General features: G+C 39.3%; 1 protein-coding gene across 3 annotated transcripts in view; it reads right to left on the bottom strand.

The window, feature by feature from the left end:
• The window catches only part of kcnab2a (potassium voltage-gated channel subfamily A regulatory beta subunit 2a), a 103,463-nt gene that overhangs the window by 52,698 nt on the left and 33,586 nt on the right, over positions 1 to 17,179 (bottom strand). The window lies entirely within an intron of this gene.

The following is a 17,179-nucleotide window of genomic DNA, read 5'->3' as shown; positions in this document are numbered from 1 at the left end:
GGGATTCTTAAGAGCTTCAGAGAAGACAGCTACGCTGCTAAGAGACTGCGTCTGCACTCTGCTGCAGTGTGGCTCTGCATGGCAAAATTACAAATATAAAAAAGATGGATAACAAAATCCACCATGTACACTCCAATCTTATGTTGTTGCATGCAATAAACACAAATCTAGACCACCTAATAAAAACAGACATTTATTATCAAGGTTGAATACTTTTAGACTATAAAAATAAAGAAAATCCATATGTGGTCATATCAAGAATGGTTGCTGAGATTGTCCCTCTTGATTTACATAAATCACACTAACTTTGTATGAATATAATGTAGCATAGCTTTAGATATTAGAATTATGGGACACAATTATCTCATTTCCTTCCATAAAGGATGGTGTAGAGAACTGGAGCTCCTTTTATGGCGTAAGACTGCCACTTAGATCTGGTCATTTCACTGTTAGCCACCTAAAGAAGCAGAAATGACAACTGACCAAACACTGGGACTTTTGTTGGAGGCCATTACATCAGGCACCCAAAATAACCCTATTAACCTCTAAATGAGCTCTATATGGACTCTTTAAGGTTTTAAAGAGCCTGTAAATCGCTCTAAACAGTTAATACAAGCATCCCTATGATCATATACTGTAAACCACGTACATTCAAGAAGACCCACATGTAAAACTAAAATACAAACTTCTACTGTGTACTGCAACGTTTGATACACATACACATCAGACCCAGCTGCCGCTGACACCAACTTGCTCTGTCTTTGGAAGTTCATCTATAAACTGTACAGTGAAAATCATCAACATGAATAACACTACCAGTATAAGCTGTCTGCTCTTTTCTTATGGTTCTGCTACAAAGCCGCACCACTAGATGGAGTCATGCACTCACTCTGCTGGTAAGAGCTGAAGGATTGAACCATCAGATCAATCCAACCTTTGTAGATTTCCACAGCTGTAAGGTAAGATGTAATCAATGAATTGCTTACTATGATAACATGATAATTCCATCAAAATATAAATAGATTCTTACTCTAAAGTTGCTAAAACAACAAATAAAACCGTACCTGACCTCTGGGCTTACTTATTCAATCAAGACAGCCAAATACTGCACAGAGGCATGTTAACTACTGCAAACCAAAACTATTCTACTGATCAGAGCAACCTGATTACATAAATAATTCAAAAGTGTCTGCCAATTAGGAAGTCATTGCTGTAGCAAGATCTTGAGAAGAAAGCTGGACATGGGTTGGGTGGCTGGTAAGACATGCACATATGACATAAACACAATTTTAAGACTCTTTAGTAAAGCTTTTTTTTTTGCCCCCACTTCAGCTCCCAATAGGAAGGAGGCTGGCACCTTTGACGATTTAGCCCAATTTACAGCAGAGCATGAAATAAGGCAGCAGAGAGTGGCATCTATTTTAAAGCCACGAGCTGAGAACTTCATGCTGCCTTGTTTCACCAGTGGCTGCACTCACGTAACTCATGGCTCGTAAAAGACATCGTTATGATAACGTGAAGGTGACTTTCTCCTCTCATCAGCCAGGCAGTGAATGTGTCCCATGCTACCAAGGGCACACTTCACACTCCCTGCCCATTTACTTCAATCATGATACTATGGATAACAGGTCATTCCTGCTATCAGATGATGATGATGGCATGACCCTGATGGGCAAAAGGCATGGTAGTAAATTTGCTTCACAGCACAGCAAAGCCCTCGTGGATCATCTGTCAATGATGACGATCAGAGGACACTGTGGGCTGGGTGGGGGCTTTTAGAGAACATGTTCTTGTAAATCCTGAAATGATTTTATTTGGATTTATTTGTCATTTGGATTTCACTCCATCTTGACACTGAAAATGAAAGTAGATAATATGCAAGTATGCAAATACTGAAGATCATCAACATATGTCTTATGTACCGTCAAAACCCAAGGAGCGGGCTGATGTTTTTTAAAATGCCAAAGCAAGAATGTCATAGAAATGGGGAATATCAAAAACAGATTTGTCAGATACTTTTTGTGAGATTCCCTGGGATCTGACGTGAGGATGTTCACCTCACGTCAGATCCAAGTAATCTAAAAAACAACTCCATATTTCCTCATGGTCAGTAGACTCTTTCAATGACCACAGCAAGGCCTCATCGAGGTGTAATGGTAGAGAAGTAGTGATGCACCGAAATGAAAATTTGTGGCCGAAACCGAAAATAATAATAAACACTTGGCCGAATACCGAATAACATACCGAACGATGGTTCTTCGCAGTTTTTCATTTATTTTGCCAATTTTTTCACCAATGCATAAATCAAATAAATGTGCAGTTCAATACCTGCCAGTCACAATTTGTCTTACTGCACTTATTGTATTTTTTTTCATAATCCTTTTTCATTTTCTCCCGTTCAAATCCAATTAATCGGGTTGCGGTGGGGCGGGGCTTATCTCCGCAATTTGAAGCCTTGTATAATAATTGTAAAAAAAAAAAAAAAAAAAAAAAGTTGCTATTTCGCGGATTTCACTTATCACGGGTTCTTTTTGGAACGTAACCCCCGCGAAAAACGAGGGATTAATGTACAGCTTATTATGATTAATTATTATTATTATTATTATTATTATTATCATCACCTGCGCGCCATCTGTGCCAAGTCAGGAAAGCGGCCTTGATAGGTCCTCCCATATGCGAGAGGGTTCTCGCTCCTGGGGCTGGGGACTTCTGACAGATAACCATCTAACTGTTGAGCGGTTGTGCTTGTCGTCTGCCTGGCATCTGGGTTATTTTCTTGGAAGATCTCGTCAAATATATCAGACAGTGAGGGTTCGCGCACCGCATCGGTAGTAATCAGCCTGGATCATTTCTCGTGTCGTCTGCTTTTTCCCCACATCCAAGTAATGAGCAGACATGCTGAAGTGTTTGGTGCTTAACACTGCTCGCCCCTCACTCCACGCTGTTCGCTTTTTGATTGCGTCATCACAACATACTGTTATTAATTGTTCGGTTTTTTCCCCACTTATTCCACCGAACACCGAAAGTGTTTTTTTTGCTATTTTCGGCCGAACAATTTTGGTTACCGAACATTGGGTGCATTACTATAGAAAAGATTCAAAATTCAATATGCATGAATTATTCAGTATTTCTGTTAAATCTCTCATAGTATATAATAATCAGGACTTCAAAATTCTTCAATAAAGTCGATGACAAAGAATCAATAAAAAAAAAAAAAAAAAAACACGACTGTCTGTAAATTGTCAAATTCACGACTTGGCTTTCTTGTTTAAACAATAAGGTCTGGGGTTTATCGTCAGATTAAACGTAGAGGTTCAGACTCAGCTACATGCAAAATGAGTTCCACGTCAAAAACAGAAGAAATACAGCATCAAACTGGGAAGTGCCTCCTGGCATTATTGAGTTGATGACACAGCCAAGTTAGACTTGGAAAAGGCCAGAAGTGGCATGTTTTTATATGAAATGAACATCTACACAGAAGCTGCAAAACCCAGTGACTTCTTCACATAGCAACTAACAGCATGATTTGAACCAATCAGACACATTCTAATTTACACCTACTTATGTTACATTAAAGGCTGCATTCATGTCACTTTGAGCATTAACTTTCATTAAGTACCTCATATCACACTTCACTGTAAACGAGGCTGACCAAATCTACAGAGAAGTACTCTTGAAGTGAATGGTGTGCTGGAACGTGGCCTGCTCAAATACTGCAAAATTCCCTCCTTCAAGAAAAATAAATGATTCCTCTAGCCTCCTGCGTTAGGTTATTTTTAGATACTAAATGTTATAAAGTATTTTCCTTGTTCAGATACCTCCCTAAACACTCGCATGTACACCAGTTCTGACTGTAGCACACTGTAGAGCAATGCACCAATCTCACAGAGATGCCTGTAGAGAGCTGCAGTTGGAGAGGATGCTGCTGCTGACTGCAGCAATGCGGTACACGACAGACACATCCTGGCTCAAGTTAGAGAGTTCAGATTTACTGTGCTAATGGACAAAGGTGCATTTTGCTGACTAAAACTGCAGACCTAGCAAGAAATAAGAGAGAGAAAAAAGGAGGTTGGGACCAAAACAACTATGGATTTTGATTTAAAGATGCGAGAACAGAAAACAACTAGTGTGGCGTTGTATAAATCCATGTCTAATAAATATAGAACGAGGGTGACATTAAAAAAAAGAAGATACGAAAAAGTCCTTTCTTCCATCCTGAAACAGATTCATACTTTTCTTAAATGTTAAGCAAAAATACAGTATTTCTACCCAGTGTTTGTTTGTTTTGGAAGACAACAAAGAATAGAATAGAATAGAATAGAATAGAAGAGAATAGAAGAGAATAGAATAGAATAAAATAGAATAGAAAGCCTTCATTATCATTATACTGGTACAATGAGATTAGGCAGCAGCTCCGTAAAAGTGCACACATGCAAAGACTATGTAAACAAGTACATTCAAGGAATCCATTGATGCCTGCATGTACGTTAAACATTTTAATTTGAATGCTGAGTTTATTTTGTCTATTCACAGGGACCTTGTGGAAAGAATCAACACACCCACACCGGTGCATCCCATTGGATTTCTGATGCAGAGTTACTGTTCATCTCAACATGGCCTGTAGCATCAAGAGTTTTTGTATTTTTTCCAACCACATCTTTCAAATAGATTCAGTGCAATAAATCACACAGGCATCTTAACTGCTAATTGTATTCACATACATAAAAAGGAGCACAACATCTGGAATTCACTGCTTAATATCCAAGCCAGTTATGAACATTACTATATTGCAGATTAGCACAAAAACAGTGAAAGTGCAGATTTAACGTTGTCGCTTCAACACGTCACTGGAGAATTGTCCTTATGGTATCATTGGGCAGCACTTAGCCTCAACTGTTCTGTTAAACTTATGAATAATTTATTTTACTTTCATCAAGGCACATCTATACAAAAGAAAACAAGTAGTTTGTGTAAATAACTCTTAAATATCACATAAGCAGGCTCTTGCATTTGGATGAAGATGCTTCCTAGTTATGTTGAGCTAATGTATTGTTTTAAAATGTACTCCAAACATATAACCAGGGGAGGACTATGCAAGCATCCCAGTGGTCATGACAGACAACTCATAGCTTCTCTTGAGCTCATATACCTTACACACAAAATTAAAAAAAAAATATTAAATCAGAAAAGGTTGCTTTTCTAGCTTTCCATCCATAGATCCACCTACTTCCAGCCTGAGTGATTCCCTCTTGAGACAGAGCTTACGTGAGCAAGCCAGGCAGGCAGGCATTGCTGCCCTGGAAAGGATTGCACAGTGTTGAGTAGTAGGTTGTCAGCTGCAGAAAACACACACAGATCTAAGCAGATGGCTGCAGAAGAGGAAGATAGGCTAACAGATGGGAACTGTTGGGGATATCCTACATGGGAGTTCAGTCAGGCAGAGAGGCAGAAAAGCAATCCTGAACTCCTTCTCAAAAACGATTCAGACGGAATCTCCTCTTCATCTTCAGTGACATTCAAAGGATGAAAGTCAAACCCATGCAAAGATGGGAATCCAAGCAAAAGCATTGCTTTTACTCCCATCAGGCAGACTGTTTATGATTTTATAAATAGCCTCCTCTGTTAAGCTGTGGAGGGCCCTTGATTAGAGAAGGGATGCAGGTCACTGGCTGCCAACAGAGAAAAATCCATCAGCAATTTGCATAAATAGCCTATTTATACAGCAAACTTTTGATAAACACCCCCCCTTCCCCCCGGGTTAAAACATGTTAAAAGCGACAGTGAAAGCTCTGCCATCAGGAATGATTAAACTCTGTGATGACTCTGGCTATTGTACAGCCAGACATTTGCTACAATATATGGTCAACTTTAAGCCAGGCACTCTATAGGGTGCACTGACTGAGCTATCAGATTAGAGTTCAGCTGTTAATGTCGCATGTGGAGCTTTATATGCTGAAGTTATAATCCCTGATATTTCAGTCATATCAAATATCATTTTTGATACTATTTATGGTGTGTGCTAATTTTCAGTTTCCAATTTTCATTCACTTTCATTACATTTTATGGATGCCCCTCTAAATAGTTCAGTAGTTGCACTGTTCTTGAGTGTCCCCTCTGAGCAAATATAAGAAAAGAGTTATGTTTTCAGTAAGCCATAAAGTATCTCAAAGACGCCTAGTGCTGTATGTTTTCTTCTTCACTACTTCATCATATAATATGAGATGTTCCAGGTTGTGTGTGTCACTGATGTAATGAGGATGAATCAGCACACTGCATATTTTACCTCAACATTTTCTTCCTGCTCTTGTACTGATTTGTAGGTAATCCCTTGTATCAAAGAGTTGTACTACCACAGAAATTACTAAAAATGAACATAAACGTTGTTTATAGTTTGCTAATATGAAAAGTGGGCACAGGATTGCACAGGAATTTGGGCCTGTGAAGCTGAAATTAAACATTTGCTTGCTCTGCAGGGAGAAAGATGCCGTAGTAATCAAAGAGCTCACAGGAGTACAGTGAAGTAGAAATATTAAACCATCCTCGTCCTGTTCTGGGTCCATCTAAGCTGTTTCTGTGCGAACCAAAGTCGACAGAAGGTCATCAGAATTTGGCCTGCTGGAGACAACGTGACAGTGTGATTTAAGGTAGCAGTATCATCTCATGCCTAAATCCCCAACCCAACAACTCCATCCACACCTGCTTCACATTGCAGCACTTAAACTGCAAGTAGAAAACAAAACATAATCCGGTTCATTGGATCATTTGTCAGACTGATCTGTTTAACGTGCTCAGGCCAGTTGAAGCTGGAGCAGACCGTTACACACAAGGGTGGGTGTTATATCAACTATTTTTTTTATTTTTCTAAATCAATACTGGCACTTTTACAAATGTGATATAAAAACCATACAACATTTATAGTCGGTATAATCGGACTTTACTGCTTCTGTAAAGTAGTGCTGGTGTGCATTTCTCCTCACTCTCTGACTAGCCCCAATTACCTCTTTTCCCTCCGTATTGGTCAGCAAAAAGATGAGCTGTGGAAATATTTGCAACTTCTCGTTACTGCTGTTCAGGAATAATAGATCATTATATCAGGCAATGTTTTTAAAACATTTTATGAGTGCTGATTATCTGTAGTCTCATGGCACTATTTCAGTCCCCATTTCTGACTAAATGTGCTGTTGAAAGAAGAAACATAAAAAAAAATATGAATGGCTAAAGAATTTAAGAACAGTGATACAAGGAATTAAGATTAAGCAAACAGATGTTAAAGGATGACACTAATTAACTGCACATAAAGTGTGAATATTGTCTAGTATTATTATGTTATATAATACTACTATAAATATTATGCCCATATATTATTTGTAAATTCTTAATAATACACCATTTATTGTCATGTTGTCAGAAAATACCAAGAAACTATTTTTTGGCTCTCACAGAGAGCTCTGCTGTTGCTCTGCTCTCCCCCTTCTGCAGAAGTGCGTTAAAACCTTTCCAGCAGTCTCTGTTGTCTTTCCTCGTTACGAACTTATGTAATGTTGATTTAGACCTAACACACCCAATAGCCTAACATTTTGCTGCTCTAGCCAAAGTAGGCATCTGCAATATTTCTACTGAATACTGCATTGGTTTTGTCCAAGCAGAGTAGAGTTTTGAGTGTTTGTGTTACTGTAACTGCAGCATCTTAAAAGGACTTTTCGCTCTGTTAAAATACAGTGCTGAAATTTACTGGACAGATAACAAAATTACAATATATCAAGCTTTATATATCAGATTATGGATTTTTAACATTTATATCTTTTATACACATCCAAAAATATACAAACCCACCAGAAAATGAGACAAACATTTAACCACCAATAAATACTTGTTATTGTCCATCATAATATGTCTGAGAAAAAAAACCAACAAATACACTTTTAGTAATTCCCTAATAAAATAAATAATAAAATCAGGGTCTGCAACAAAAAGTGCAAGGAAAATTAAAACAATTTATTAATCCGTTCACTTACTGAGCTCATACCTACGGAAGTAGAGTAGAGTATTAGGGCCACTTAAAAAAAATAAAAAGAATTCTGAGAAAAAAGTCAGAATTCTAGGCCACTAAAAAAAAAAAATAATAATTCTGAGAAAAAAGTCAGAATTCTGACTTTTTTCTCAGAATTATTTTTATTTTTTTAAGTGGCCCTAATACTCTTCCGTACATACCTATTTGAGTCAAGTATGTGAACAAATGCATTGCATTCATGTGACTAGAATTTTTACTTTGGAGTTAGTTGTCACATGGCTGCCACTGGTGTTTTCCAACATAAAGTAATGTCAAATGGCTACATTTAGCCTATGTGACAAATAAAAATCCTCAAAATTGTACTTTCCTGACTCATTAAAAAATATACCAAACAAAAACACGAGCTAGTATGAACATCACTGCCTGACTAGCATTTACAAAGAAAGAAAAAAATAGATTTGGATGCAGATTCTAGGGGTGTAACAATATATTGTGCCACGAAATTTCGCGATACAAAAACGTCACGATACGTGTCGTGGAGGTGACAAACTGTAGCGCGATATTGGGTTATTAACATTAATATATTGTGTTTACTAGTAATGCGCATCCTATTGGTGCAGCGGGATCATGTGACGACCGCGCCTCGACCCGCGGACGAAAATCTTACTACGCTCAGAAGAAACTAGGACCGTTTTGCAGTCCCGATCATGGGACTCTTGCAAGGTTTTGAGCTCCGAACTTTTACTTATAAGGTGATCATGAATCAATCCTTTTTATGATGTAAAGATTTTGTAGTCCCCAAAGGTGGGAGCGGGATGAAACGATAACGGGGTTCACCTTACGGCCTCACGCTGGGAGCATGTGGCTGAAGCTCTTAGCTCTGTCATAAGCTAAATAACAGTCATGTTGCATTTTGAGTTTGAGACTTTTCATAGTTTATTTATTTACTTTTATTTATTTATTTAATTTTAGTTGTTAAATTTCTGGAAAAGAAAAAAGTCAAGTCATACATGAGAGAAACTATTCAGTTTGTGGCAAAATATTTTTACTTGTATGAAACTGAAGATGCATAATGCATAACTGAGATTTACTTTTAGTTCAGTTTGTGGAAAATGGTTGGCCTGGCTTGCTCTTTAAAACTTTAAAAACAGTTATAAAGCATTACAAACTGTAACAATAGGGCAAAAGCACAGCATTGTGCATTGTATTTTGTGTCTTTCAAATAAAAGACAATTTTTTTCCAGTCATATGTACTAGGGCTGCAACTTACGACTATTTTAATAGTCGACTAGTCACCGACTATTGAAACGATTAGTCGACTAATCGGATAATTAGTAATTTTTTCTTAAATTTAGTATGTCGCTTTAATTATGTGGCAAATGATAATAAACACGAGAAAGAGGGGTACTTCAATGAAAAATACAAGACTGTCTCAGAAAATTTGAATATTGTGATAAAGTCCTTTATTTTCTGTAATGCAAAAATGTCATACATTCTGGATTCATTACAAATCAACTGAAATATTGCAAGCCTTTTATTATTTTAATATTGCTGATCATGGCTTACAGCTTAAGAAAACTCAAATATCCTATCTCAAAAAATTAAAATATTCTGGGAATCTTAAGCTGTAAGCCATAATCAGCAATATTAAAATAATAAAAGGCTTGCAATATTTCAGTTGATTTGTAATGAATCCAGAATGTATGACATTTTTGTTGTTTTAATTGCATTACAGAAAATAAAGAAATAAAGAACACAATATTCTAATTTTCTGAGACAGTCCTGTAGATATTTTATTCAACTTTGCCGCTGTTCATACAAAAAGTTAATAAAATGTCCTATTTAAAACTGGTGTATTGTTGAAACCCGTCACCCAGACCCGACGTGCTTTCTCTTCAAATGCTTGTGCATTACCAACGTGCTCCCGTGATAAGCAAGGTCTGCTTTGCAAACCTCGCAACTCATCTTTTTATTTACCGTATCGAGGCTAAAAGGTTCCAAAACTTTAGAAGTTTTGTTACATGCAGCTGCTCTACAGGACGGGACGCCGTCATTATTGTTTACCCGCTACCGCTCGGCAGAGCGGTAGCGGGTATGCGGTATCGCGCATGCGGTATCACGCATGCGCGACTCTCGGCAGAGATTGTATTAAAGCGAGATGCTTCACTCCGTTGGAAAAACACGTCTGGCGACAATTGTCGACAATGGAATTCATTGTCGACAATTTTGATTATCGATTTTTGTCGACAACGTCGACGAATCGTTGCAGCCCTAATATGTACCTCATTCAAAGTTGTTAAAACAATACTGCTATAATATCGGATCGTTATCGTGACCTCAATATCGTGTATCGTACCGTATCGTGAGATTAGTGTATCGTTATCCCCTACCCCCTACCCCCCTAGCAGATTCAAACTTAGTGGCTAGTACCTACACCAAAATAAGTACAGTGGGGCAAAAAAAAGTAGTCAGCCACCAATTGTGCAAGTCCCCCCCACTTAAAAAGATGAGAGGCCTGTAATTTTCATCACAGGTACCTTTCAACTATGAGAGACAGAATGGGGGGAAAGAATCCAGGAAATCACATTGTAGGATTTTTACTGAATTAATTGGTAAATTCCTCTGTAAAATTGTATTTATTTACCGTATTTAGAAAGGGACAACGCACATCAATTAACATGAGCACTTGAGTCCATCATTTAAATGTGCCAGATTTAGCCATACAGGCTAATTTACATCTGCAGTCCCTGGCAGGTTGATGGCATATATAAAAAACATTGAAAGAGAACACACTAAAACACTAGCGCACAGAGTACAAACAATTAGTAAAACCATGACATAACTCAGAATAATGACAAACAACAGAAAAGGAAGAACAAGAGCACACAAACAGATTAGCTCACACAAAAGCACATAAGCACAAACAGGTAGTAAAAACAATAACCTGACCCCTATACCAGATTATGACAGCATGTTTGATTATCAAGTAACCACTGTTTTGTGTTTTTAGAGAAGGAATAAAGAGATGTGATGTTCCTTAGTTCTATGGGAATAGAACTATTTTAGCTGAAAATACTATTTTAGCTTTTTTATTTTAGCTGAAAATAAGTATTTGGTCACCTACAAACAAGCAAGGTTTCTGGCTTTCACAGACCTGTAACTTCTTCTTTAAGAGGCTCTCTGTCCTCAACTCGTTACCTGTATTAATGGCACCTGTTTTAACTGGTTATCAGTATAAAAGACACCTGTCCACAACCTGAAACAGTCACACTCCAAACTCCACTATGGCCAAGACCAAAGAGCTGTCAAAGCACGTGAGAAACAAAATTGTAGACCTGCACCAGGCTGTGAAAACTGAATCTGCAATAGGTAAGCAGCTTGGTGTGAAGAAATCAACTGTGGGAGCAATTATTAGAAAATGGAAGACATACAAGACCATGATAATCTCCCTCCATCTGGGGCTCCAGGCAAGATCTCACCCCGTGAGGTAAAAACGATCACGAGGACAGCGAGTATAAATCCCTCATGGTTCCCTCCACGCCAATCCCATCACAGGCCCAAAGGAGTGTATACCTCTGCAGTGCGTTACAGTACTGTGATGATCAGAGTACAGGGACGGCTAATTAAACTTGATGTGGGAGCCAACGCGATCACAGTCTGTCCAGGGTGGCAGAGGACAGAGCAGCTCTCCTGCTGACAAGGACGACCATGTGAATGTGAGAGGACGGACCATTCTGTTGCTTCTAATGTTAGCCTGCACGATATACATAAAAACAACTAAGTATATGAAAAATTTACTGAGGGTATACCGCCCACATTGCCATGTCATTTACTACGGCTTTATGTAACTGACTAAATGTAAGAATGAGTATAAATGCAGACATTTTAGCTGATGTTTTTTTTAATGCCATTTCAAAATGCAAGCACTGGATACCTTCCGTCTTGCATTTTCCTGCGATGCCAGATTTAGCATTCCCAAGGTGAAATGCCAGTCTGACGGATGCTTTTTCTAACTGACAAGGAAAACAGAGTGAGGATGGTCAAGAGTTTCAAATCAGATCTGGCGGCTCTTTGAACGCTTGCACTGGCCCCAGGAGAAGCGGCTGTTGGTGACCATGAAGCAAAACATATATTTAGGGAAGGAGGAGAAAAAGGGAAAAATCCTGTCTGGTAGGTCCAGCACTGCAAAACACCAGTACCACGGATTTCTCCAGAAGGTGCTTCTCTCCATATATATCATATGCAATTTAAACTATAAAAGGGAATTAAGATTTTAATTCTGAAAAGAATAACCTAAACATGAGTTTCAAATGCCTGTGTATTATAACATGCAAGCCAACTTTTAGATGATTAGTCTTTGGAACTGCTGCTTCAGCTCAGCCACACTTATTTATTTACCTCTAGCAATTTAGGACCTTGACTTATTATTAGACCATTCAGAGGTGGAATCTTCTAAGGGAACTCTGAATTTTTTTATTTGTTTTTATTATACTCCAATGGATTTATGGACATTTCTCAATATAAGAAACATCTTGATGCAAATGTGAACGATTCTGCATTAATGCCATGACAGAAGATAATCAAGCATTTGGAGCCTAAACAAAACTCATGATGGAAACTGTAACTAAGGTTTCTTTGCCCTCAGTGGAACAAAAGAACTGTAGTGGTCAATAGTATATTACATAAAACAAAAGTAAGAAAACACCAAGAATGAGAAGAAGTTATTCACAGTAATGAGTTGGGGTTTTTTTAAGTACACTTTTGGATCCTGAATCCTTAAAATACTACTTATAGCAACTAAAATGTTAAACATAGTCAAGGTAAGGTTAGTTCAGAGATTTCTATAGAAATATGCTACAGTATATGTATTTGTAGTAGTTTTTAAAACATATTAAGACTATGAACTACGCTGCAATGAATTATGCAGCTGGACCTTAAAACATATTTTCTTGGGTTCTCTGCTTTAATTTTTAGGATGGGTAGAGAACTAGGGCTCCATGATGCATTAGAGCAGATTCTCAAATCAAGCAAAAGTCGACAATACTCTAATACAAAAATACTGTAAATAAGACATCAGAAGCATTTAGCCTGAGAACAGCGAAAACTTGAGGTGAATCTCATCTCAAGTGTCCTGTCTCCATCATGGAAATGCGGTTTCCTTCATTCTCCCTTTAATGTTCATCTTGTTTTCTGTCTAACTTCCAATATCGATGCCCCATGTACAAAGAATGGTCGTAAAACAAAAGTTATGAACACGCTTTACTTTGCTGACCAGCGCTCCCAAATGCTGAGTGCTGACTGGCATTTGGGAACAGTGCGACAAACAGGATTTATAGACACTTTTTTTTTTTTTTTTTTTTTTTTTTTTTTTTAAAAGGATCCATAAATCCAAACTATTTTATGCAGCACATCGGACAGCATTCACCAACACTTGTATCTCTAATGATGTTTCCAATTTACTTTCATGCTGAGGCTGTTATTTATTTTTTTAATAATTATTATGATTATTCAGTTTTAAATCAAGCAGAGGTTAAAGTGTCTCATTTAGTTGTTCACTATTTTTCATTATCTTTTTACTCCGATAGCTGAGCACTGACGTGGTTTAATCGTGGTCACAATGCTTCGGTAGATCCCGCCGCGTCTTCTCAATGTTACCAGTTCTTGCGTCAAGCAAAGCACAGTTTTGATGGTAAAGGCCTAAAAGGGCAGAGGGCAGAGGGCCAACAAACACCCTCATCTTTCACCTGGTAGTTTTTCAAACTTTTACTGGGGACATCTGGGATAAATGAATGCACCCACAGAAACAATTAAAGAGCATATTGCAGGTTAGAATTTTTTCAAAAATGATACCTGACCTTATGTGAAAATGACTATGTGAGAAGTTAATGTAGGATTTAATATGTTTTACAAGACATAAGGGCACTTATTCAGAGGAAAAAGTGGCTGATTTTAGCCAAGCTCCTACAAACGCTTTTTTTTTGGAACACCGCGTCATATGACGCCACACCAGGGAGACGTCTCCACAGCTCTGCCCCATCTGACTGCCCAGACCCCGTACACACGTAGCCGGGTATCTGCTAAACCCAAGATATTTTCCTACGTTTGGACCTGTCATCCACATGAAAACGCAAATAAACGAATGTTTAAAAAAACTCCAGGCAAAGGGAAGATTTTTGAAAACTCCGTTTATGTAGATGCGTGTAGACCTGGTGTAGACAGAGACAACCGGAGTTTTGCGTTTTCGAACGTCACATTATGCTCCAAAACAACAACAAATCTGCTCTGAGTCTGACGTCTAACGTGCGACCCAGAACTACAGATGATCCACCATCTGTCCTCCAAGCTATTTATTAAATAAATGGTCTCTGCTCTGGACACCGTTACACCGTCGCAGAGCCTACGCCGTAGGGTACGCGGCGACGCGCAGCAGGGCTGCAGCTGGGCTGCGTCGATTAACGCAGCAGCTCCGCGGCGGACACCGGGGAGAACTCCAGCTCGTTACCCGAGGAGGAGGCGCCGCTCCCGGGGAAGCGGCGCAGCAGGGCTGCAGCTGGGCTGCAGCTGGGCTGCGTCGATTAACGTGGCAGCTCCGCGGCGGACAAGGGGAAACTCCAGCTCGTTACCCGAGGAGGAGGCGCGGATCCCGGGGAAGCTGCACCGCAGAGGCGGCCCGGAGGCTGGAAGACCAGATGATCTACAGGTTTGGAATGCGTAAAACGCATATCTTCGGTTCTGTGTGGAAGGTTTTTTTTTTTTTTAACAACGATGTAATGTGGATAAACGAAGGGGGGGAAGTATTCGGTTTTAAAAATACCCGGCTATTTCGGATGCTTTTAATCAGAAAAAAGAGAAGATAATAAGCCTGTTTTCTGTTTAGAAAGTACAAACGTAGACAGATTACAAGTACTCACCCATTTTTAAGGAGTTTCGGAGTTTCTTTCAGGAGCACGGGCGGGTGCTGCAGTGAATAAAGGCGGATTTATGGTTCCGCGTAAAATCGACGGCAAGCCTACGGTGTAGGGTACGCGGCACACGCAGCGTTCTGTGCGTCGCCGCGTAACCTAGGGGTGGGCGGTACACCGGTGTCATAGTCATCACCGGTGTAACACTGCGCCACGACATGGATTTTGCAATACCGTCAATACCGTAATAAATCAATTATAAAATAATAAGCCTAAATAAGGCATTAAAAACGTCGGTGATATGCAAGGTTTGCTGCCGTGTTGTGACAGCAAGAGGTGGAAACACAAGCAACCTGTTTCATCACTTAAAAAACACGCACGCCCGTGAATATGAAGAGGCAACCCGGGCCAAAGCGAGCGCAAGTGGGACCAGCAGCTGCTGGGACCGCTGCTCCGCTGCTCCGCTGGAGCTGCTGAGCAACACCAGCGGAGCAGCGGTCCCAAGAGTACACAGCTTTCACTGCAGGCATCGTTTATGCTGCTACACCTTACGACAAGAGTAGTAAGAAATGCAGGGCTTAAAGTATTCCGGCACTGTGCCGGATCTCCGGCGTACGGAGTTTTTTTTCTCGGCGTGCGAGTTTGACTGCTTAAAAAAAAAAAAAAAAAAAAGGTTTGAGAGAAAAAAAAAAGTCTTAGTCAACCGTATTCGTCTACCAATGGAATGAGAGGAAAGCAGCTCTGGCGCTCAACCAAACTAACACTAGCCAATCAGAAGCAGAGCTGGGCGGGTCTTTGACGGCAGCGGAGCGCAGAGCGCTGTTTCAACCTGCTGGAATACCAGTCACCGACTTCAAGATGGAGAAAAAAATAATGAATGTCGGTTTAAAAGAATCTTTTTGCCCAGAAGAAAAAAAGAGTGACAAAAAATACCCATAACCATGTTCTTCTCTCGAAAAAACACACCTGTACCGCAGGCTTTAGAAGAAAAAGACGCTGCAGCGCGTGTCGAGATGCAGCAGCTCAGAAGAGCAGTGAAATACGTGCGAGGCGGTGTTGAACTCCGCAATTTGAAGCTTTGTATAATAATTATTAAAAAAAAAGGGTTGCTACTATGTGAATAACACTTATCACGGGTTCTTTTTGGAACGTAACCCTCTCGAAAAACAAGGGATTACTGTATATGAATACTCATGGCATAAACCTGTCAAGTTTTGGATTTAAAATTAAGGGAAATTTTCCACCACCCGCTGTCCAACCAGCCCAACCGAGGTCCAGTATTACATTTTAAGACAGGTTTACAAAATATTTAAAATATAATATAATCAAAATAAATATAATATATATATAAAATATTATATATATAATAAAATATATATAATAAAAATATATATATAAAAATATTAACCTTATTCACATAAAGGGACAGGACAGGCTACTCCTCCCAAAACGTACCAAAAAATACCGTGATATTATACCGTCACCGTTCAAAAGATGAAAAATACCGTGATATTAATTTTAGGTCATATCGCCCACCCCTAGCGTAACCTACGCCGTAGGGTCTGCGTTGGTGCAACGCGGACCCATAAATCAGCCTTTTAAAAAGCGAGTTTCAGCTGTCAATCAAAAGAACGTGGGGGGACTAACGGGTAACGTAATTATAAGGCTGTGGCCTGTCATATTGGTGTGAATACACATTCACAACCAACATTAAGATCCATTATTTTTCCTATTGTTGAATTCACCGCGCTCCCCAATGCGACGTCACTTCCGGTTCAACTTTTTCAGATGCGGAGGTAAAATACTCTCACAAAAACAACTCCGGAGGTCACTGTAGTATATATTTATGCGTATTTCAATGAAAATTCAGTTCCTACATTATTTTCCTACACATTGATTCACAGGGGTCTCCAACCTGCAATATGCTCTTTAACATAGTCAGACAGACTTACACCCTCTGCCGTTAGTGTCCTCATAGTGCTGTTAATTCAAAAACATTATTGGCAGGACATCTCAACATAATCGCACAAGTTGTTTTCAAACAGCAAATGCAATCAGTGCAAAAAAGCCATCTACATAAAAACCCATCCCTGTTCCACCTTTAGAAATTCACAGTCTGAAGAGAAGCAGCCCGGCATTGCATCAGACTGTGGATGCACATGACATGATGGCTTTGCAAAATCATCTGAGTGACAGGAGCCCCCCTGGCTAAAGTAGCACGCTCCACCGTGTTGGTTCACCTTTCCGCACAGAGCTCACCTGCCTC

The sequence above is a fragment of the Cololabis saira genome, chromosome 8 (genome assembly GCF_033807715.1).
Source record: "Cololabis saira isolate AMF1-May2022 chromosome 8, fColSai1.1, whole genome shotgun sequence".
Classification (NCBI taxonomy): Eukaryota; Metazoa; Chordata; class Actinopteri; order Beloniformes; family Belonidae; genus Cololabis; species Cololabis saira.
This window is presented reverse-complemented; position numbering and strand designations above follow the sequence as displayed.